The sequence below is a fragment of the Pelodiscus sinensis genome, chromosome 9 (genome assembly GCF_052426305.1).
Source record: "Pelodiscus sinensis isolate ZL-2025 chromosome 9, ASM5242630v1, whole genome shotgun sequence".
NCBI classification, from domain to species: Eukaryota; Metazoa; Chordata; order Testudines; family Trionychidae; genus Pelodiscus; species Pelodiscus sinensis.
Window position 1 is genome coordinate 625,662 of NC_143060.1, and position 24,278 is coordinate 649,939.

Here is a 24,278-nt window from a genome sequence, read left to right on the forward strand (position 1 = left end):
AAGACAAACGCTGCAGAGCCCCCCGACCCCGGGCTCCACACGGGCGCTCCCGCTTTGAAATGCACAAGAGCCCCAGCAGGGACTCCTGTACGTTGCAAAGTTGGCCGCCGCTGCCCCATGGGGCTGGAGGGAACTGGCTCATAAGCCAGCTCCCTCCAACATCCCCTATTTCCCCCACCTCACTGCCTCTTTGTAAGTGTCCTGCCCCCTGCCCCAGGCAGGGCCAACCCAACTCAACCAGCCAGGGCTTTGTCGAGCCGGGACTTAAACCCCTCTCGGGATGGAGATTCCACCCCTCCCCAGTGGGGAAGCACTGGAACCCAGCCCAGCACTTCCCCACCCGCCTAGGGAAACAGTTTTTCCTAATTTCCAACCAGACCTGCCCCACTGTAACTCGAGACCATTGCTCCTTGTTCTGCATCCGTCACTACTGAACAGCCTCTCTGCAGCCTCTGTGGAACCTCCCCTCGGGAAGCTGAAGGCTGCTGCAGTAAGATGAAAGCCTAAAACATACGCCAATATAGCACAGGCCTGGCCTGAGGCCTAGCTAACGGACAAAACATGGCAAACATAAAGCAAAGCTAAGCTGCGAGCAAGAGGCAGGCCCCAGCTCTCAGAACTTGGCACAAACAGGGCTGAGAGTGCAAAACACTGAATGGTAATAGGCCCAGGTGCAGAACTGGTCATAAGCAGAAAGCACATGGTACCAGCAGCTCATTAAAGAAGACCTTGGTACCCACTCCCCACAGATACAGACTCAGGACCAGGAAAGAGTCTAACATGACAGCACGATGGCTAGAGATGATCTAATCAAACCAGGAGGTACAGGGCGATGGGTAGTAGCTAATAGCATCAGAGGTGGTAACCTGACAACGTCAGCGCTTGATACGTCAGGGAGGTGTGATTTGTTTGTACCTGTATATAAGGTGGTGTCGGGGGGGGTCAGTCTTTGTACGATCTAGGGGGCAGTGGAAATTTCCCACTGACTGAGTCATTCCATTGTGGCAAGTACACGTGTGTAGTGGTTCAGTAGAGTATTGACAACGGTTTCTGCACTTCGCTTAACAATAAACCTGGCCGGGCACCGTCCATCCTTATCTGCTTTGTGGTCTTTGGGGGCGCTCTCGGGGTCTGCTGTGGTCACTGGGCCCACATCATCGGGCACACACACAAGCAGCCTTCTGGCTACCATCATCGATGGAGCCAGAGACCTGGAAGGACACCACAGCAGTAAATCCACCTACCTACAGCTGCTCTCAAATCCCCCCCACTCTTCTCTTCTGCAGACTAAATGAGCCCAAATCCCTCAGCCTCTCCTCATAAGTCATATGCTCCAGCCCCCTAATCATTTTGGTCACCCTCCGCTGGACTCTCTCCAGTGTGTCCACATCCTTTCTGTAGTGGGGGGCCCAGACCTGGACACACTACTCCAGATGTGGCCTCACCAAAGCCGAATAAAGGGGAATAATGACATCTCTGGATCTGCTGGCACTGCTCCTCCTAATGCACCCTAATAATCCACTCGCTTTCTTGGCTACCAGGGCTCGTATTCAGCTTCTGCACTGTCATCCCCAGGTCCTTTTCTGCAGAACTGCCACTTAGCCAGTCAGTGCCCAGCCTGTACCAATGCCTGGGATCCTTCCGTCCCAAGGGCAGGACTCTGCACTTGTCCTTGTTGAACCTCCGCTGGAAACCGACCACCACCCATGGGCCCGGCCTTCTAGCCAGCTTTCTATCCATCTTACCGTCCATCTATCCAATCTATACTCCCTTAACTTGCCAGGAAGAATGTTGTGGGAGAACGTATGAAAAGCTTTGCTGAAGTCAAGGTCTATCACATCCACTGACTTCCCCATGTGCACAGAGCCAGTTACCTCGTCACAGAAGCTAATCAAATAGTTCAGGCACGACTTGCCCTTGGTGAATCCGTGTTAACTATTCCTGATCACCTTCCTCTCTTCCAAGTGCTTCAAAATGGATTCCCTGAGGATCCCCTCCATGATTTTTCCAGGGACTGAGGCAAGGCTGACTGGTCTGTAGCTCCCTGGATCATCCTCCTTCCCTTTTTTAAAGCTGGGCACTACATTTGCTTTTTTCCAGTCATCCAGGATCTCTCCTGATCTCCACGACTTTTCAAAGATAATGGCCAAAGGCTCTGCAATGACATCTGCCAACTCCCTCAGTACCCTCAGATACACAAATCCATGGGTCCAGATTGAATGTATGTCCAGCTTTTCTAAATAGTTCTTAGCCTGTTCTTTCTCCACCAAGGGCTGCCCACCTCCTTCCCATACTGCATTGCCTGGAGCAGTAGTGTGGGAGCTGACCTCGTCCGTGAATAGAGAGGCAAAGAAAGCCTTGAGTACTTCAGCTTTCCCCACATCATCTGTCACTAGGCTACCTCCCTCCTCCAGTAAGGGCCCCACCCTCTCGGATCACCCCCTTATTGCTTTTGCTCTTTGGATAGTCGACTAGTCGCTTACATCCCTACCCGTCACCCCGCACTGCTGCCTCTCTATCAGGACGGCAGGGGCTCCTTGCACTGGCCCCCGGGACTACGGAATAGTCGTGTAACCGATAGGAATTCACGTGGTTCCATGACTGTTTAGTTACCTAATGGCTGATATCCCTAACTACCTTACCTGACAGACTCAGCGCTCACTCTGCTTAGCTAACAAATTGAAGGTTAAGGGGTGACTTGCTCAGTGCCGAGGTCCCCGCAAGGGGGACACATCTCTGCCAACAGCCTGTTTAGTCGAGCAGAAAGGCCCGGCACGACCTCGTGGCTGGCAGCTGAAGTAAGGAGGAAGGCCAGCGAGGGGGTTTGCCACAGGAACAAGGGTGGTAGTGGGTGCTTCATCACTGGCAATTTCTGGATCAGGACGGGCCATTTGTCTAACGGCTCAGCTCTAGGAAATATTGGGGGCAGGTCTCCGGCCTGCGCTATACAGGCCACCGGGAGATGATCATAATGGTTTCTTCTGGCCCTGCAATTCACTGGCGTGCTCTGTTCAGAGAGGGATGGGCTCAGCCAGCCTACCCCCTTCCGCCCCCGTGTTCTAATCCCCTTCCTGCTCCAGCCAGTTGGGGCAGCAGAGCAGCTACCAGAGTGGAGGCTCTGCTGCAGGTGAACAGGTGGCCAGGAAAGAACTGGCAGGGGCAAAGCAGACACTCTTGCAGCACGAGGGCAAGGGCCCTGCAGCAGGCTGCGCAGCATCCACCTGTCCACACAACTTGCTAGTGCCACAACGGCCCCGTCTCCAGGCTCAGGACTGGCTGGGGGGGGGGGAGGCCTTACATTAGCAGCCGTCCGGCCTCTGATTTCCTACTGAGGCAGTTCCTGCCCCACTGAGCAGTGGCTGACCCCACTGCTCCTCACACAGACACCAGCTAACAGCCACTGTCCTGCTTCACCAGGCCACTCCCACAAGACCCCCCTCTGTGGGCAGAGGGGCCAGCAACTGGCCTTGTGAAGCAAGTGGAAACATCAGGTCTCCTGAGACCGGGGCCAGGTCAGCCCCGAGAAAGCCCAGCACCAAGCTCAAAGGGCCTCACACCACATCTCGAGATGGGTGTCTGCTCCATCTCAGGAAATGTGCGGCGCACACGCCCGTCATGAGTCACTGCCGAGGAGGAGAGCTGCAGCAGGGGGACGGAGCGCCGACTCTCTAGGAAGAGCAATACTGCAAGCAGCCAAGTGCTTTCAATGGCAGAGCAGCGGCCAACTCTCCCGTCAGAGAATCTAGATCCTCTCTGGCTACAGCAGGAGCAGGGTCAGGAATTCCCCTTGTTTCCCCCTTACCTTACACCCCACCTCAAGAGCAGGCAGCTCTGCCTCAGCCCACCCTGTCCTCCTCCGTTCCAGGCTTGAGCCCTGCTCCTTCCACATTATGAACAGGGCCTTGAAGAGGCTGGGATTTGATTTGTTCCTTCTCACACTCCCCAGCCAAGTCCACTGAACACTGCACCAGGGCAGCCGGGCAAGGAGCTGTCCCCACGAGCAGGTGCGCACTTCACACTGATGGGAGAGGTGCTCCGCCTCCTCAGACAGCAGCAGGTGGGAGCCCTCCCCTCCACGCAGGGCAACACGGGTGCTCAGACTAGGAGTGTAAAGGGTTAACAGGTTACCCAGGAAGCATTCGCTTTATGGCACACTTACCAGGGTAACCGGTTAGAGGCTGCTGCAGGCAGGCCCGGCTGGAGCAGCCTCCCCCTACTGACGCACTGCTGTAGCCTGCTAGGGTCCCTCGGGCCAGGCTACAGGTGTGGGCAGAGCTGGCCCCCGCCTCCCAACCCAGCCTGGCTAAACCAGCCCATGGCATGGCAGGCCTGGCCAGGCTGGAGCAGCATCCTGCCACAGCCAGAGAGCTGCTCCTTCCTGGCTGGACCCTCTGGGAGGCACAGGGGCTGCTCCGGCCCCTGCCACAGGAGCAGTTAACCGGTTACACTTACCAGGTAACGTTTCACTGGAAGTGCACGGCCCCAACAGACACAAGCTGCTACTGGAGTGCCAGCCCAAGCACACATCAGAGGGAGCAAGGGCCCAGCGCCTGTGCGCCGTCAGCGTCCCACGGGCACAGCAACGGGCCCTTTCGGAACGCCCAGCCGAGAGGCAGCAGTAGAGGTGCACGTGGTGGAGGGCTGAAGGGAAGGGAAGGGATGCCACACGCCAGACCTGCAGGCACGGTTCCAGCATGCCTGTGCTAGGCAGCACGCCCCACGCCGGAGAAAAGACTGGGGACCTGGCAGACGGTAGTGGCAACGATCAGGTCAGTCACGGACACAGCCACACAGATGCTGCCCAGGTGAGGGATGACAAGCCAAAGCCAGGCAAGGACATGCTACACGCAGCACCTGGCACTCAGTATTATGGGACAACCAAGCCCCTCTCTTCCCCAGCGTGCTCAGGGCACACTCTCAATTTCTGCTCCTTAGAGGGGGGAGCAAGAACCCAAAAGGGAGGAAAATGGCACTGAACCCAGAGCTGTTCCCTACCGCCTACCTGGCAGAGAAGGAGATTTCCAACTCACAAAGGGGAGAAGTAGCCAAGGGGTCATGCTGCTTGGAGGCCTGCTGCAGTCTCGTTTCCCTCGAGCCTGCAAGCCAGAGGCGCTGAGCCCCGCGTCTGTCAGGGCAGCTGTGGAGGGATGCCATGCAGACGGCTTGGCAGTCTATCGCACCCAGCAGAAAACTACGGCATTGCGGCACCAGCCAGTTGGATTCAAGCCTGGCCGAACCAGTTCGGCAGCTTTCAACTAGGGGAAAGGTGACTTTCCTGTCCTGCCCTTGGAGTCCGCGTGCCTGGTGCAAGGCTCCAAGACAGAGGAACGGAAGGGCTCTGCTGGAGCACAGTGGTCAGTGCATGCCTGGCAGGGTTCCACACTGAACACTTCAGGAGCCTGGTCTCCTATGCACACAGCCTGCAGAGTTTGGCTCAGACTACCTAGGCAAGCCGTCACGCGAGGCTGCTCCCAACCAGCAGGCAGGGATGGCTTTTGAACCCCAGCATGTCAGGCTCGCTGGGGCCACACGCTAGTGAGCTGAGAACTCCCTGATTGCTCTGCAGCCATTCCTCCAGAGCACAAGTGTCAACAGGGAAAGTTTAGGAAACTCCATGTGGGGCATTGAGGTCCTGGGATTCCACCGCACACAACGGACATACCAGGTCAGACCAAAGGTCCTTCCAGCCCAGTGTCCTGTCTGCCCACAGTGGCCAATGCCAGGTGCCCCAGAGGGAGTGAATCGAACAGGGAAGGATCAAGCCACCTCTCTCCTGCCATCCATCCCCACCCTCTGACAGACAGAGGCCAGGGACACCATTCCTTACCCAGCCTGGCTAATAGCCATTTATGGACTTAACCTCCATGAATTTATCTAGTTCTCTTTCAAATCCTGTTGTAGTCCTACCCTTCACAACCTCCTTGGGCAAGGAGTTCCACAGATGACTGTGCGCTGTGTGAAGAAGAACTTCCTTTTATTTGTTTTAAACCTGCTGCCCATTCGTTTCATTTGGTGGCCCCTAGTTCTTTTATTATGGGAACAAGTCAATAACTTTTCCTTGTTCACTTTCTCCACACCACTCATGATTTTATAGACCTCTATCCTATCCCCTCTTAGTCTCCTCTTTTCCAAGCTGAAAAGTCCCAGTCTCTTTAATCTCTCCTCATATGGGACCCGTTCTAAACCCCTCATCATTTTAGTTGCCCTTCTCTGAACCTTTTCTAATGCCAGTAGATCTTTTGAGATGAGCAGCCCATATCTGTAGGCAGTATTCCAGATGCGGGCGTCCCATGGATTTATATACGGGCAATAAGATATTCTCCATCTTATTCTCTATCCCTTTTTTAATGATTCCTAACATCCTGTTTGCTGTTTTGACTGCCGCTGCACATTGCATGGACGTCTTCAGAGAACTATCCACGATGACTCCAAGATCTTTCCTGTTTAGTTGTAGCTGAATTAGTCCCCCCATATCATATACAGTAGCCCAATGCCTGTGACTAACGCTGAAACGCTGGCAGTTCCCTCTGGGCGGCGCTGTTGCCTCCCGCCGTGGCCCTCGGCTGACTTCTGCACCGCTCAGCCGGTACACCGCGCAGGAGCAAGCGGCGTAAGCAGTCGTTTGGGGCTCGCGCTCCCCATGCAGCGTCCCGGCTGAGCAGCGCAGAAGTCAGCCGAGCGCCACGGTGGGAGGGAACAGCCGGGGGTGGGGCCTGGACAAGCGTGCATCTCTGAAGTCAGGAAAGGGCGCCGGATGCAAAAGGAGGAAAGCGGAGCAGACAGAGGACGCGGAGGAGAAAGAGCGGAGAACGGAGGAGGCGGAGGACAGCAAGAGAGAGCGTGAGTGAGACACGCAGCAGGAGGAGGAGAAGAGAAAGACAAAGTGAGAGGTGGGAGGGGGAGAAGAGAAAGAGAGAGGCAGGAGGCGGACGAGAGCTGAGAGAGACGGCGAGGCAGTGGGAGGAGAAGAGAGAATGGCCGTTTACGCCGCTTGCTCCTGCGCAGCGGCCCGGCTGAGCGGTGCAGAAGTCAGTTGAGCGCCACAGCGGGAGGCAAAGGGGGGCGGGGTGGTAATGTACATGCCCAGGGCGGGGCCTGGATGAGCGTGCATCCCCAACAGAGCCGGGGGGGGGGGGGAGGAGGAGGAGGAGGAGGAGGAGGAAAGAGAGAGAGAGAGGGGGGGGGCAGGAGGGGGAGAAGAGAAAGACGGAAAGAGAGGCAGAAGACGGAGGAGAGCTGAGAGAGAGGGGGAGGCAGGAGGAGGAGGAAAGAGAGAGAGACATGGAGCAAGAGACCGGAAACTCAGGAGAGAAGACCGACGTGGAGGAGAGACCTGAAAATCCCATCTTATGATGGGCTAATTGGCTAGTTATATGTATATTTGGGGTTATTTTTGAAGTTCTTCACAGTCTGCTTTGGTCTTAACTACCTTGAGCAGTTTAGTATCGTCTGCAAACTCTGCCACCTCCATGTTTACCCCTTTCTCCAGATCATTTATGAATAAGTTGAACAGGATTGGTCCTAGGACTGACCCGTGGGGGACACCACTCGTTACCCCTCTCCGTTCTGAAAATTTACCATTTATTCCTTCCCTTTGTTTTCTGTCTTATAACCAGTTCTCAATCCAAGAAAGGACCTTCCCTCTTATCCCATGGCCATGTAATTTACACAAGAGCCTTTGGTGAGGGACCTTGTCAAAGACTTTCTGGAAATCTAAGTATACTATATCTACTGGATCCCCCTTGTCCGCTTGTTTGTTGACCCCTTCAAAGAACTCCAATAGATTAGTAGGACAGGATTTCCCTTTACAGAAACCATGCTGACTTTCGCCCAACAAATTATGTTCTTCTACGTGTCTGACAATGTTATTCTTTACTATTGTTTCAGCTAATTTGCCCGGTACTGACATTAGACTTACCGGTCTGTAATTGCCAGGATCGCCTCTAGAGCCTTTTTAAATATTGGCGTCACATTAGCGACCTTCCAGTCACTGCGTACAGAAGCTGATTTGAAGACTAGGTTACACACCACAGTTAGTAGCTCTGCAATTTCCCATTTGAGTTCTCTCAGAACTCTTGGGTGATGCCGTCCGGTCCCGGTGACTTGTTACTGTTCAGTTTATCAATTAGTTCCAAACCCTCCTCTACTGACACTTCAGTCTGTGACAAGTCCTCAGATTTGTCACCTACAAAGGACGGCTCAGGTTTGGGAATCTCCCCAACGTCCTCAGCCGTGAAGACTGAAGCAAAGAAGCGGCTAGAGATGCGAAAGGTTAACTGGTGAGCAGCATGCTTAACCGGGACCAGAAAACATCACCCGTTAACTGGTGGGGGTTGAGTTGCTCCCCACCTGTCACAGGCAGGGGGCTGCTCTAGCCCTGTGGGGCCCACTGTGGATAGGGGCGCTCCAGCCCAGTCGGAGTAGCCCTTCTTTGTGGCATGGGGCTGCAGGCAGGGGCTACTCTCGCTGGACTGGAGCAGCTCCTTCCCACGAGGGAGGGAGGGAAAGGGTGTCCAGCCCATCTGGAGTGGTCCCCCCCCTTTCATCGGTTAAACATTATGATTAACCAATGAAACAGGACTTCACAGCCCTACTGGCAGCCCTTCTGCGCGTTTCAGTCCTGCTCTACGGCAGAATCACCAGTGACAGCAGGCAAGTCACTACCCATTCCCGCAAGCCAGGCTCCCCAGCTGCAAAGGGCGAGTGTTTCAGTACCACCCTCGCCCCCTCCGTGGCCTGGGGCAGACGCAGCGGCGCTGCCTCGACCCTCCGTGGCCTGGGGGAAATGTCAGAGAAGGGCAAAGTGCTCTGTGAGTGTCACCCCTCAGGAGACCAACCCCTCCCCAAGGCAGGAAGCCCAGGAAGCGGCGGGCTAGTCTCCCAGCCTCCTGGCACAAGCCAAGCACCTCTTGCACGCTGAGATGTAGTGCTGGGCCACAGAGCTGCTCCCTCCTCCCCTGACGTTCAGCGGCTCCTGCCAAGAATGGGCACTCAGCACACACTGGGGGGAGGGGGGGAGGGGCAGCAGCAAGTCTCCAGGCCTAAGTCCACTGACTCATGCTTGCGGGGCTTGTGCGATGGGGATAAAAATAGAAGCACAGGTCTTTGCTCAGGCTGCAGCCTGGGCTTGGAGAGTCCCCTCACCCCTTCCCAGTGGCCAAGTCTCAGAGCCTGGGTGGGAACACGCCCATTGCTAGTTTCTATGCCTGGAGCCCGAGCCCTGCAAACGTAAGTCTGTGCCTCAGCCTGGCTCAGCCATGTCACTTCCGGCCGTGTGAATGTCTCCTTGGATTCTCACTGTCCCACCACAGGAAGTGCGTCAGTCTGCACCAGCAGGAGGGACGGAGCAGCAACCAGAAAGGCTTGGGCAGAGCACGGGGAGGAGGAAGGAAGATCAGAGCAAGAGCACTTCCTGCAGCCGCTGGGGGGTGTGGAAACTCCAACAGCAAATGGATGGGCAGGAGATTAGAGCACAGACGCCCAGCCCAAGGAGGACTACGGCGGTGGAACCCAGCAGTGCTGCACAAGTCTGAGGGGTGGATAGGAAGGAGCTGGGTGGGGAGACAGAAGGGAGTGAGGATGTGGACAAACAGAAAAGTACAGTTACAGCTTCTTGACAGGCACATGGGTTAGGCTGTCAACCTTTCAGAGGCAGAGGCCAAAGCCCCAGAGGGGCCCACTCCGCAGTGGGAATAGACAGGGCTTTGCCTGGGTTAGATGAAACACAGGAGTGCAAATTCCACTCTGACTGCTGGGTCCGGCCCTTTAGCTAGTTACCACTGGCTCTCTTGGCCTGGCTAGCCCCCAGCCAAAGCATCACATGTACACGGGGACCGAACCGAGTGTGGAGAAGGCACAGGCACACTGAAGAGTTCTGGAAATCAAGAACCACCAGAAGGACTTCAAGGGGTCTGGCTGGCTCCTGAAAGCCCACCATGGGATCAGCCTGGCTACTTGAGAGGCACCTCTCCCTTTGCAAACACACCTCCCAGCAGAATGCAGCTATCGGCCAGCTACAAGAGCATGGAAAGAGAGCAGGAAAAAAAGTTTACTGAGGAGCCAGACCTAGGCTATGGAATGCACTTCTGCAACTCCCTGTCTCTCCCCTCAACCTGCCCTGCTCTGGAGTGGGGACAGACCTCTAACTCTCCCCTCCCCCTTTATGTAGGGCAAAGAGTATTTGGTGTCAACCCTTGGGAGGGATTTCACTCCTACAGGGAAGTCACATGTCCCAGTAAACCCAAGGCACTGAGCAGCCAACGAGGACAGGGCCCCTCCCAGTCCACACCTCCACCATGGAGAGACAGACAGCTCAAGGCCACAGAGACAGAAATTAGGGAAATAAAATCCTGTTGAATTGGTTACCTGGTTAAACATGATGCTTAACTGGTGAGCTGATTGGGGGGCAGACAAGGGGACTGCTTCAGCCCAGCCCTGTCCACAACGGGCACATTACAGGCAGGGGCAGCTCTGGGTGGCTGGAGCAGCCCCTGCCCACACAGGCCACTTGTAGGGCTGGAGGGGGAGCTGCTCCAGCCCCCACCAGTTAACCAGAACCACCGGTTAACCTTTCACACCCCAAGCAGAACTGGCGACAGGGACTGGGAAAGCCTGTCCACCCTGCAGCCCCATACGCCTGTGATCCAAAGCAGCCTTTGGATTCCGTGCCCACTGGGATGCACCTATCCGCTCAGAGCCTGACTGCAGCTTCCCGGGGCCACCGGCTGATGTTCAGGGTCACAGATTGGATGAGATGGGCCAGCCCAGCTGTCCCATGGCCAGTGCTACTGGCAGTTGCCTAAGAGATGCTTTAAGCCACAGGGAGCGAGCTCGCTGACCAGCCCTGGCACCCTCTGCTGTACGCTCTCTGGTTCCACTCCAGGGAACAGCGACCTTGCTCCATCCCAGGGTGGCTGATCCCGTCACAGGGCAGGAAGTGAAGAACCCATGAGAACCTGCTCCACACAGGTCCCCTCCTCCACTAGCGCTAACACATGCTCTAAGGCAGCCGTGGAACAGAGTACTCACACTCAGTCTGACCAGGATCAGACAGCCCCTGCACTCTGGTGCAGCAGGGCCAGCTACGTTCCCAGAGCCTAGCATCTCTGCTCTTCCTGCATGGAGATGGTCCTGTTCTCAGGGACTGGCTTCTTCCCAGGAGCATTTCAACCTGTTCCACCTGTCTGACAGGAAAGGGCAAGGTTCCTTCCAACAGCTGCGCCATGGCAGGGTGCACACAGGCCACAATCTAATCCACACATGGACTAGCCTTTCTGAGGGCTTATGCTCCTGTTGGCTCCATACAACAGCACCCCATCACACAAGAACTAGGGGTCACCCAATGAAATTAATAGGGAGCAGGCTTAACACAAACCAAAGGAAGTGTCTCCTCATGCAACACACAGTCAACCTGTGGAACTCCCTGCCAGAGGAGGTTGTAAAGACTAGGACTTTAACAGAAACGTCCTAGAAAAAGAACTAGAAAGATTGATGGGGAACAGGTCCCTCGATGGCTCTTAGCCAGGCTGGGCAGGGAGGTGACCCTAGTCTGTCTGTCAGGGGCTGGGAATGGGCGACAGGGAGGGATCGCTGGAGGATTCCGTGTTCTGTTCACTCCCTCTGGGGCACCTGGGATTGGCTACTGGCAGCAGACAGACACTGGGCTACATGGCCCTTTGGTCAGACCCATGTTCCCCCTTCATCCCTCTGCTCTCTGCAGCCGACCAGAGCCTGGGCCCGCCCCGTACACAGGCCAGCTGCAGGGAGAGAACGCTCTGCCTCTGCCATCACCCTGTGCAAACAGGAGGCCCCGAGCCCGACCAACACGTGGGGAGACGTTGCTCAGGGAGTCTGAAGGAGCCAAGCTTTAGGGTAGACATGGCCAGGTCGCCGTCTCGTTACCGATCTAACCCCCAGCTCTGGGGAAGGGCATTTACTACAGCGATGGAGATCTCCCTCCATCGCTCCACTGCAGCCTTTCCAGCCCAGGCACTCCTGTAGCAAACCACCCACCGCTCCTCCCCGAGCCCCCAGGCTGAGCTCGGTGGCTAGCCTGAGTGCCAGCCAGAGCTACAACCTCCGCGCAGCCAGCCCTTGAGCACTAGGCTGCCCACCCAGGCTCAGGAGATAGGGTCCAGCACTAGGCGGCCCGTCTGAGTCAGGCAGCTGTTCAGCAGGTCTGGCTGGAAGGTCAGCCCAGCCAAGAATCTGCCCTGGCCGCATTTGCCATGTGGGAACAAGGCCCAGCCCAGGGTCCTTACCCCCTGCAGCAGGAGGCATACCTGCCACCCACACAATGGCACAGTGGTGCAAGAACAGAGCCTCCTTGCCCCATGCACCCCACTCCCAGCTGAGGCCGAGGGCAAAACCCCAGCACACAAGGCCAACAGTCGGGTTCTTGGCTGCTCCCTCGCTGTGTGCAGAGCTCTGACCGCACCTGAGCACGCGGGACTGGCAACAGAACCCCCAGCACAGGGGCTGGCAGCCAAAAACCTGAGGCCCAGGGTCGGCAGTAGGGATGCCAGGTGCTAGGCTGGGGGTGCAGCAGTACCCGCTTCCCTATGGCAAAGGCCTTCCCAAGGAGACTCTCTTCGGCTTACTGACAGGAAGAGTTTCCTCGAGCACCTCTCCCATTTCATGCCACCTCACCCCGACCAGCACCCTGAACTCCCCCACTTCCCCAGGCAAAGGGAACAAAGCAGAGCAAGTGATCCCAGGGGAAGCTGCACAGAGCACTAGAGAGACTGCCAGGGAGCAGGAGTCAGTACAGGCACACAAGAACGCCCACCAGAGCCACAGCGCCTCTGCACATAGTTCCCTACCACCCACCATGCACTGGCCACACCCCAAGAAGCCTCTCAGGAAAGGCAACCACAGGCAGAAGGGGAAGGGGCGGGCCAGTCAGCTGCTGAGTCACTGCCAGTCCTGCCCAAGAATGGGGGCTGATAGCCACTTAATTATATGGTCCAGGAGATTCGAAATTCCTCCACCCCCTCTCTGCACAAGCACAGCACTGATCCCCTAACGCACAAGAACTCCACAAGCCTCCTTCAATCCGGCACTGGCCCCCCAGCGCCAGTCCCAAGAGTCTCCTTCCCACAGATGTTCCCGAGAGACCCACACAAAGGCCATGCACCTACACGCACAGGCTCTCATGAAAGCCAAGCTTCATTCCAGGCCGTGCACAAGGCCTGGCACTGCCATCCGGCACGGGGGGGGGAGAGCAAGGAATCTCTCAATGGGACATTGATGCCATGGCCTGGAAGGGACACGGCGCTCTCATGCCATGGAGCCGGCAGCCAATCCCAAGAGTCAGAATGCAGCTGAGCCTGCAGCAGGTGCCACGCATGGACTGGTAAGCTGCCCTGCAACAAGAGGGGCACCGGGACAGTTGGGAAAAGTCACGTGAACATTTGCTGTTCTGTGCCCCCAAAAAATTCCCCTCAACTCCCTCATCCGCGGAGCCCAAGTCCTGCTTCACACAGCGCATGCAGCTTGGAGGTGTGGAACCCCTCTGGCGCGTCCCAGTGGAACGTTACCTTTTCTCCAGACAAAGCTGGCGCTCAGGGATGGGCTTGCGATTTCTTCTGCTGCTAGCTGGAACAAGACAGGAAACCCCTTAGAACAGGAAGGAGAGCGCTGAGTAGCAAGAGCTGGAATCAGGGAGAATGGTCCAGCCAGGAGAGTGGGAGTGGCCCTAGGGAAGAGCTCCTGGCCCAGGTGAGATGCTCAGAAGAGGTGGAGCCATCAGGTACTTGCCAAGGCAGCCAGAGCAGGCCAGGCAGAGGAGATGGGAGTAGCTGGAGGAGGGACACGCTGAGCAATCTGTGGCACCCACGTGACAGGAGCAGCTCCGACTGTCAGGGCCCAGGGAACGGGCAGGACTGCTGGGGGCAGGGCAGTGCCTGGAGACCCAAGTGTCCTCAGCACGTGCCTGCACTCGCCCTCCATGTGAATGGGGAGGCTGCTCAACACCCGACGGTTGGATGGATGGGTGTGGGGAGGCTCACACTGGGCAGGGCAGCCAGACCCCCCCCACACAGACGCCTGCACTACCCGCCAGACTCCCCCCACACGCACCTGCATACTACATGCCAGACCCCCCACACAGACGCCTGCGCTACCCGCCAGACTCCCCCCACACACACCTGCATACTACATGCCAGACCCCCCACACAGACGCCTGCGCTACCCGCCAGACTCCCCCCACACAGACGCCTGCGCTACCCGCCAGACTCCCCCCACACGCACCTGCATACTACATGCCAGACTCCCCCCACACAGACGCCTGCGCTACCCGCCAGACTCCCCCCACACACACCTGCATACTACATGCCAGACCCCCCCCACACAGACGCCTGCGCTACCCGCCAGACTCCCCCCACACACACCTGCATACTACATGCCAGACCCCCCCACACAGACGCCTGCACACTACCCGCCAGACTCCCCCCACACACACCTGCACACTACCCGCCAGACCCCCCCCCACACACCTGCACACTACCCGCCAGACCCCCCCACACACACCTGCACACTACCCGCCAGACCCCCCCCACACAGACGCCTGCACACTACCCGCCAGACTCCCCCCACACGCACCTGCATACTACATGCCAGACCCCCCACACAGACGCCTGCGCTACCCGCCAGACTCCCCCCACAGACGCCTGCGCTACCCGCCAGACTCCCCCCACACACACCTGCATACTACATGCCAGACTCCCCCCACACACACCTGCATATTACATGCCAGACCCCCCCACAGACGCCTGCGCTACCCGCCAGACTCCCCCCACACACACCTGCATACTACATGCCAGACTCCCCCCACACACACCTGCATATTACATGCCAGACCCCCCACACAGACGCCTGCGCTACCCGCCAGACCCCCCCACACGCATCTGCATACTACATGCCAGACCCCCACACAGACGCCTGCGCTACCCGCCAGACTCCCCCCACAGACGCCTGCGCTACCCGCCAGACTCCCCCCACACACACCTGCATACTACATGCCAGACTCCCCCCACACACACCTGCATATTACATGCCAGACCCCCCCACAGACGCCTGCGCTACCCGCCAGACTCCCCCCACACACACCTGCATACTACATGCCAGACTCCCCCCACACACACCTGCATATTACATGCCAGACCCCCCACACAGACGCCTGCGCTACCCGCCAGACCCCCCCACACGCATCTGCATACTACCCGCCAGACCCCCCCACAGACGCCTGCACACTACCCGCCAGACTCCCCCCACACACACACCTGCACACTACCCGCCAGACTCCCCCCACACACACACCTGCACACTACCCGCCAGACTCCCCCCACACACACACCTGCACACTACCCGCCAGACCCCCCCCACACACACACCTGCACACTACCCGCCAGACTCCCCCCACACACACACCTGCACACTACCCGCCAGACCCCCCCCACACACACACCTGCACACTACCCGCCAGACTCCCCCCACACACACACCTGCACACTACCCGCCAGACTCCCCCCACACACACACCTGCACACTACCCGCCAGACTCCCCCCACACACACACCTGCACACTACCCGCCAGACTCCCCCCACACACACCTGCACACTACATGCCAGACCCCCCCCCACACAGACACCTGCGCTACCCGCCAGACCCCCCCCCCCACGCACCTGCACACTACCCGCCAGACCCCCCCCCACACACACCTGCACACTACCCGCCAGACCCCCCCACACACACACCTGCACACTACCCGCCAGACTCCCCCCACACACACCTGCACACTACCCGCCAGACTCCCCCCACACACACCTGCACACTACATGCCAGACCCCCCCCCACACAGACACCTGCACACTACATGCCAGACCCCCCCCCACACAGACACCTGCACACTACCCGCCAGACTCCCCCCACACACACACCTGCACACTACCCGCCAGACTCCCCCCACACACACACCTGCACACTACCCGCCAGACTCCCCCCACACACACACCTGCACACTACCCGCCAGACTCCCCCCACACAGACACCTGCACACTACCCGCCAGACCCCCCCCCACGCACCTGCACACTACCCGCCAGACCCCCCCACACACACACCTGCACACTACCCGCCAGACTCCCCCCACACACACACCTGCACACTACCCGCCAGACTCCCCCCACACACACACCTGCACACTACCCGCCAGACTCCCCCCACACACACACCTGCACACTACCCGCCAGACTCCCCCCACACACACACCTGCACACTACCCGCCAGACTCCCCCCACACACACCTGCACACTACATGCCAGACCCCCCCCCACACAGACACCTGCGCTACCCGCCAGACCCCCCCCACGCACCTGCACACTACCCGCCAGACTCCCCCCACACACACCTGCACACTACCCGCCAGACTCCCCCCACACGCACCTGCACACTACATACCAGACCCCCCCCCACACAGACGCCTGTGCTACCCGCCAGACCCCCCCCACGCACCTGCACACTACATGCCAGACCCCCCCACACAGACACCTGTGCTACCCGCCAGACTCCCCCCACACCCGCATATTACGTACCAGACCCCCCCCCCCCCCCACACACACACACACACACGGCCCCCCCCACACACACGCCAACCGCCCCCCGCGCGCGCTCCCCGGCGCCCCCGCGCGCTCCCCGCCGCGCTCACAGCTAGGGCGAGCCAGGGAATCGCCCCCGCCCGCAACGTGACCGTGACCTGGCCCCGCCCCCCGGGCCCGGGCTCCCGCGGGCCCGCCCCGCCCCTCCCCGGTCCGCCCGGCCCCGCCCCGCCCGGCGGGGAGCCAATCACAGCGCGGCCCCACGCGGCCAGGGGCGGATCTAACACGGGCGGGTGGGGGGGCTGTCTGGGGAGGGGCTGGAACAGGGGCGGGGGTGGGGGGCTGGAACAGGGGCGGGGGTGGGGGGACGCGGGTGGGGGGGCTGGGGGGCAGGGGGGGGGGCTGGAGGGGCAGGGGGGGGGGTGGGGGGGACGCGGGTGGGGGGGCTGTCTGGGGAGGGGCTGGAACAGGGGCGGGGGTGGGGGGGACGCGGGTGGGGGGGCTGTCTGGGGAGGGGCTGGAACAGGGGCGAGGGTGGGGGGCTGGAACAGGGGCGGGGGTGGGGGGGGGGATGCGGGTGGGGGGGCTGTCTGGGGAGGGGCTGGAACAGGGCCGGGGGAGGACACGGGGGGGGGGGCTGGGACTGTGAGGGGCAGGGGCTAGAACAAGGGCTGTGGGGGGGGGGGTCAGGCTGGGAGAGGGCGCAGGGCCTGGGGCCCTCCAGCTAAGGTGGAGCAGGGCCTGTGGGAGGAGGCACCGCTGCCCTCCCAGCACAGACCACTTCTGCCCCCTCCCTGGGTTGTGGCTGTCACCCTTGTCCCCGCCCCCCCCAGACCTGGCAGGCCACAGGGCTGAGCTCTGTAGAAAGACTTCTGGTCACACCCTGGCTCTTACGCTCTCTGGCCTGTCCACGGGGGTTGCGAAGGGTTGGAGGGCCACCTTGCGCTCCGGCCAGCCAGGGGAACATGGGGGCTGATTCTCCCCGCCCCCACTGATCCGCCAGGAGGCAGGGCTAGGCCCCACTCTTAGGGGAAGGGGTGGGAAATCAGCCCCAGCCTTCCCCTGGCTGGCTGGAGCACACTTACTTCAGGGACCATGGGGGGGAGGGTGTTCACATCGCTGCAGAAACACACCCCCCTTTCCACAGAAATCTCTGTACCAGTCTGACTATTCCAACCGTGTCCTACCCCATCTGCCAGCTTCTAGAAACACTGCACTCTCCCCCCTTGGCCACCAGCATGCCCCGGACTCACTGGCTGACAGATTGAGTGGGACTGGCTTCTCAGAGACACATCTGCCCAGCTAACTAGCTGCTAGCTGGAGGGTACATGCACAGTCCCTGGAGAGTAGCATTCCCAGGGCACCAGCTCTAGGCTAATCTGAAAGCTCTTCTCAGACCAAACACTCCCATCCACCCCTCTGTCCCACACATCACCCTATGATACTACGACATTATGCTGCACTGTTGCTAAAGTCAGTTACGAGCCACAAACTTCACCATTCACAGAATCATAGAACCATGGAGCTGGAAGAGACCTCAGGAGGCATCAAGTCCAGCCCCCTGCCCTAGGCAGGACCAATCCCAACTCAATCAACCCGGCCAGGGCTTTGTCAAGCCGAGACTTAAACACCTGTAGGGATGGAGACTCCACCCCCGCCCTAGGGAACCCAGCCCAGTGCTTCCCCACCCGCCTAGGGAAAGAGTTTTTCCTAATATCCAACCTGGACCTCTCCCAACTCATCTTGAGCCCATTGCTCCTTGTTCTGCATCTGTCACTACTGAGAACAGCCTCTCTCCATCCTCTGTGGAACCTCCCTTCAGGGAGTTGAAGGCTGCTCTCAAATCCCCCCTCACTCTTCGCTTCTGCAGACTAAACAGACCCAACTCCCTCAGCCTCTCCTCATAGGTCATATGCTCCAGCCCCCTCATCATTTTGGTCGCCCTCCACTGGACCCTCTCCAATGGGTCCACATCCTTCCTGTAACTGGGGGCCCAGAACAGGACACAATACTCCAGATGCGGCCTCACCAAAGCCGAATAAAGGGGAATAATCACATCTCTGGATCTGCTGGCAATGCTCCTCTTAATGCATCCTAATATGCCATTAGCCTTCCTGGCTACAAGGGCACACTGTTGACTCCTATCCAGCTTCTCATCCACTGTCATCCCCAGGTCCTTTTCTGCCGAACTACTACTTAACTGGTTGGTCCCCATCCTGTAACTATGCTTGGGATTCTTCCGTCCCAAGTACAGGACTCTGCACTTGTCCTTGTTGAACCTCATCAGATTTCTTGTGGCCCAATCCTCCAATTTGTCTAAGTCACTCTGGACCCTGTCCCTGCCCTCCAGTGTATCTACCTCTCCCCCCAGCTTAGTGTCACCTGCAAACTTGCTGCGGGTGCAATCCATCCCCTCAGCCAGGTCATTAATAAAGAAGTTGAATAAAACCAGTCCCAGAACCGAACCTTGGGACACTCCGCTAGAAACCAACCGCCATCGAGCCGTTGATCACTACCATTAACAGCCAAGTTACTGTTCTGAGGAGAGAATGCAGCGGTGCAGAGTTCAAACCAACAGGAGTCTAACTCTTCCCGAGACCTTCCCTTTAGCAGGCCGCGATTTCCACCTCCTCATCTCAGCAGCACCTAGATCAGTGCAGGGCAATCTAGGAGTGGGCCGCCCAAGTGGCCCTCCTCCATCTCAGTGAGTCAAGGCTGTTGGAACCAAGACGGTCTCCCAGAATAAGGCTCTAGGCCCATAGAAACCAGTAGAATCTGGCAATCCTGCAGGGACTAGCCTGTGTGTGTCAGAGGGTGGGGATGGATGGCAGGCGAGAGATCTCGTGACCCTTCCCTGTTCAGTTCACTCCCTCTGGGGCTGGATGGACCTTTGGTCTGACCCAGCATGGCCATTCTTATGGGCAGTGGTAAACGAGAGGACTCGCGGGCCACACACAGAACTCCAGGGGGCCTGCAGTCTGTCCGCCACTGCCCTAGACCTAGATCAGTGGTTCCCCACTTTTTATCCCGGGTACTGGCAAATCTGTTGGCAAACTTGTGGCGGACTGGCAAACGAACATGCAAATAAAACATTTCCTGTTTGCCAAAATACGGACCCCTGCCCCCGCATACATTCCAACCCTGACTTCTGCAGCCCCCCCATTATTTTATTCAGCCCCAGCGGCCAGAGCAGCTATCCACCGGATGGAGCAGATCCCACTCCCTGCCATGCAGGTTCCGGCCCCCTCCTCCCCCCAGCAGGCCCCAGCCCCCTCCCCACCCCCTGCCCAGCAGGCCTCAGCCTCCCCCACCACACAGCTGCAACAGGCCCCAGCCCCCCTCCCTTCTCCCGAACAGGCTCCACCCACCCACCACAGCGCCAGCCCCTCCGCTGGAGCAGGCCCTACAACCCACCAGGCGGCTGCAGCCCAGCCCCAGCTGCTCACCCCACGGCTGTGGCCTCACTCAGCACCACAGCCGCTCGTCACATGGCCCCACCTGCTCGGCCACGTCATCAGCTGGGACCGGGGCCACAGTGAGGATGCCCCAGTAGAGCCAGCCTCATCACAGCCCTATTCCGGCTCCAGCCTTGCCTGCCACCTTGGCTGCTGCAGGGAATTCCCTTCTAGGGAACCCCAGCGGGCGGGCGCTGCCGGGAACAGCTGACCTAGATGGCCTAATGATTCCCTCTTACCTCAAACAGAAGGATGGCTGGCTAAAGAAAGCTACTGGATTCCCATGGAGAGATGGCAGTTTCAGGGGCCCCATGGTGGGGCACTTCCATTTGAACTCATTGACGCCTTCTCCAGAAGGGGATCTAAAATCGTGATCGATACAGGTTCCCAGCCTGTGCTCAGGGCTAGCGTAAGCACAACACGCTGCCTGGAACAGGGCCTGTCCCGGCTCTTTTGTACTGTTAGCGAGCACCACACTTTTCAGTACTGGTCTAGACAATGCATTTGGGGGAGCGGGTCTTCAGATGAGCCCCCACCTTTCGCCTCCAGCACTGCACTTCCTTGCGCTGCACTGGGGCACTGTGTTACCATGTCACCATGTCATGCTCAGTCTCATCCATGTGCTCATAGTCTCTGCAAGGGCATGGGAAGCAAGGTGGGTGCTGATTGCACACACCACAGACCGAGAGCCGCATGCTCCCTTTGTGGCCAATCCCAGCACGGCTACGGGTCAGTCGGCACAGCCCAGCGAGTAAAACTGCCCTGTCTCTGGAGACCATCTTGGTTACAATAATCCTGTGGCCCACCCGTGCAGCCCACTCGCTAGCCTAGGCTGCCCAGCACTGGTCTACACTGCCATTTGACACTTGCCAGGCTGCAGGGCTCTAACCGGCCAATAGACGTCCTGGCTCAGGCTCCAAGCTGATCTCTGCAACCCTCTCACTCCTAGTGCCTCAGACTGCAGCTTAAGCGCAGAAGCCTACCCTGCAGTTAGCCAGCCCCGCAGCTGAGGAGCTGAAAACAGCTGGCATGGGCCAGCGTGGGTTTGAACTGCAGTGTAGCCAGAGCCCCAGTCCGACCTCCTGTTGATCACTGGCCAGAGAATTTCATTCATCGGTTTGTTAGGCTAAAGCATCTCTTCCAGAAAGGCCTCCGCATCCCTTGGGAGGTTGTTTGAGTAGTAAGTCACCAGTGGGAAACATTTGCGCCTAGTTTCCAATGTGATTGTCTGCCTTCTGCTTCCACCGATTGGTGCCTTCTGTGCCTTTCAGCACCTGCTGTCCCCTTCCTTTGGCGGTACTTACATGCTCATTAAACCACCTCTCCATTTTTTTTGGTAATATTTGGACTGGAGTTCTTTTAGTCTCTCACTCTTAAGGCATTTTCTCCAGCCCTTCAATTCCTTGTGTGGCTCTTCTCTGCACCCTAACCAATTTTTCAACATCTTTTTTTAGAAGGAGCTTGGAATGGGATCTAGGTGCTCTTGTCAAATGCCACATTTAAAAAGCAATACATCAAACTTTCATCTCAGCCCCACAGCCAGCCAGAAAACCAGACCGACCAAAGGCCTACGACAATGGATGGTCTTTACAAGACAAACTAAATAGCAACAGAACTGAGATGATGGGGGAATGAATTCTGAGAGAAGGGGCCTCGGAGAGCATCACCCCCAGCACCCGCCGTACAAAACAGGTAGCTCAACTAGAGCCTATATAAGAACATAAGAATGGCCGTACTGGGTCAGCCCAAAGGTCCATCTAGCCCAGTATCCTGTCTGCTGACAGTGGCCAGCACCAGGTGCCCCACAGAGGTAGACCGAAGACAATGATCAAGCGATTTGTCTCCTGCCATCCCTCTCCAGCCTCTGACAAACAGAGGCCAGGGACACCATTCCTACCCCCAGCTGACAGCCTTTTATGGACCTAACCTCTATGAATTTATCTAGCTCTTTTTTAAACTTTGTTCTATTCCTAGCCTGCACAGCCTCCTCTGGCAAGGAGTTCCACAGGTTGACAACACGCTGTGTGAAGAAGAACTTTCTTTTATTAGTTTTAAACCTGCTACCCATTAATTTCATTTGGTGTCCTCTAGTTCTTCTATTATGGGAACTAATAAATAACTTTTCTTTATCCGCCCTCTCCACACCACTCATGATCTTATATACCCCTATCATATCCCCCCCTCCGCCCCCGTCTCCTCTTTTCCAAACTGAAAAGTCCCAGTCACTTTAGCCTCTCCTCACATGGGACCTGTTCCAAACCCCTAATCATTTTAGTTGCCCTTTTCTGAACCCTTTCCAAGGCCAAAATATCTTTTTTGAGGTGAGGAGATCACATCTGTACACAGTATTCAAGATGTGGGCGTACCATAGTTTTATACAGGGGCAGTAAGATATTCTGGGTCTTATTTTCTATCCCTTTCCTAATGATTCCTAGCATCCTATTTGCCTTTTTCACCGCCGCTGCACCCTGTGTGGAGGTTTTCAGAGAACTGTCCATGATAACTCCAAGATCTCTTTCCTGATTTGTCGCAGCCAAATTACCCCCCATCATACTGTACGTATAGTTGGGTTATTTTTCCCCGATGTGCATTACTTTACACTTATCCACATTAAATTTCATTTGCCATTTTCTTGCCCAATCACTCAGTTCGGTGAGATCTTGTGGAGTTCTATCCTGACACAGGCCCTTGTGCTCACCCGGGTGAGGCCTCCACGGCAGACCTTCCAGCACACAACTACAATGCTGCAGCTGAGCCGCTGTCAGGTCTCCGGCATAGCCCCTCCGTGCTGCAGGGACAGAGCTCCCAACACCTCCAGGAGGTCTCAGCTGTAGCAGCACGGGTGGGGTTACCTCAGCTCCCCAGGGAGCCACAAGCTAGGGGTACACTCAGAATCTTTGGCTCTTTCTTCTGTCCAGTCAGTCGCTCCTCACTTCACCTCAGCAAAAAGCCAGTTTCCAGGCACGTCACCTCCGCCTGCCACAGCTCTCTCCCCACTCCATGCCCTCTCCCCCCTCCCTCCCACTTCCCCTTCCTTATCTGTTCAGACAAGCACCTCAGCCTCGCCTTTAACCATTCTAGCACCTCTAGCATCACTGCAGCAGTGCCTCACTGCCAACAGCCACCCTCTTCCCTGGCTCCCACAGGCAGACCCGTCTGCTTTTTCACTGCTGCCCCTGGCCTCTGCCACAACCTCTGCAGTGTCATCACTGCATCCCACCAAAAGTCAGTGTCACGAGGCCTCCAGGGCCTGTCAGCTGATAGCGGGCAGCGGAGTCCCTGCTGCAACAGGTAACCTGTGCTCAACTTGAGGGTTATTGGTACCATTTCTCCCACACAACCACCCACTGACTCCACCTGCAATGACTTGTCCTTCACCTAGGCCTGGCTTACAATGCCAAGTGCTATTATATCAATGCCAGTTGGCTAATACCATAGCGAACACACCCTGCTGGGCTAATAGTTCGCTCTCACCGTTGTGACACCACGTGCGGCCGAGCCGGGAAGACACATCAAAGAGTCCTTTGGAGCTTACTTGCCTCAGCCGGAGTATCACTGGGAGGGGGGTTAAACTTCTCTAAAGAGCAGAGAGGGACAACTGGGCTTCAGGAAGGCCTGGCCCTGGGAACGCTTTGCAAGAAGAGAAAAGGACTCTCCAGGTTTGAGGGCTTCCAAAAAGCCTGGCTTAGCCCCATGCAGCACCATGGGCACAATGCAGTAATGGGGGGGAAGGGCTGTGTCATGCCAGGGGTCAGAGTGGATGAGCAGAACAGCTCCTGAGAGATTGGCTGAAGCAACCTGAGACTCCCAAGCACTTCTCCAGCTTGTTCCAAGCCCTGCTAAGCCAGACCACCATGCTACCACTGCCAGCCACCGGGCCCTCGCACAGTGCTGGGGCACAGTTTACACGCCCCAGCCCCAGCAAGTGAGGGGCAGTGCCTCACCCCACAGCATCTCCCTGCTTTCCTCCCAGGGCTCCAACACTTAGCACGGCTAGGAACCCTGCCTCAGCTATGGCCCGGCACAGCAGGGCTCAGCCCCCCATGCAGCTCTGCACACACACACACCCGCCATGGCAGTGCAGGGAGCCCCTCCCCCCACAGGCAGCCCTGCATCCTCCCCCTCCCCCAGACACAGCAGTGCAGGGACCCCCCCCCATGCAACCCTGCACCCCCCCGCCACGGCAATGTAGTGCCCCCCCGTACAGCCCTGCCCCCCCCCACCACGGC

General features: G+C 57.9%; 1 protein-coding gene across 8 annotated transcripts in view; it reads right to left on the reverse strand.

The window, feature by feature from the left end:
• The window catches only part of ELOVL1 (ELOVL fatty acid elongase 1), a 36,709-nt gene that overhangs the window by 11,633 nt on the left and 798 nt on the right, over window positions 1-24,278 (reverse strand). Inside the window, exons 1-2 of one of the 8 annotated variants that reach the window (XM_075914590.2) lie at window positions 16,705-16,790; window positions 13,539-13,596 (exon numbers count right to left, since the gene is read on the reverse strand). The exons of 1 other annotated variant lie outside the window; for it this stretch is intronic. The gene's annotated coding sequence lies outside the window, so the exon portion shown is untranslated. Of the gene's footprint in view, window positions 1-5,002; window positions 5,178-13,538; window positions 13,618-13,758; window positions 13,813-13,933; window positions 14,073-16,704; window positions 16,791-24,278 lie in introns of those variants that run through there. 6 more of the 8 variants (XM_089780361.1, XM_089780362.1, XM_075914589.2 and 3 more) reach the window with 6 other exon arrangements.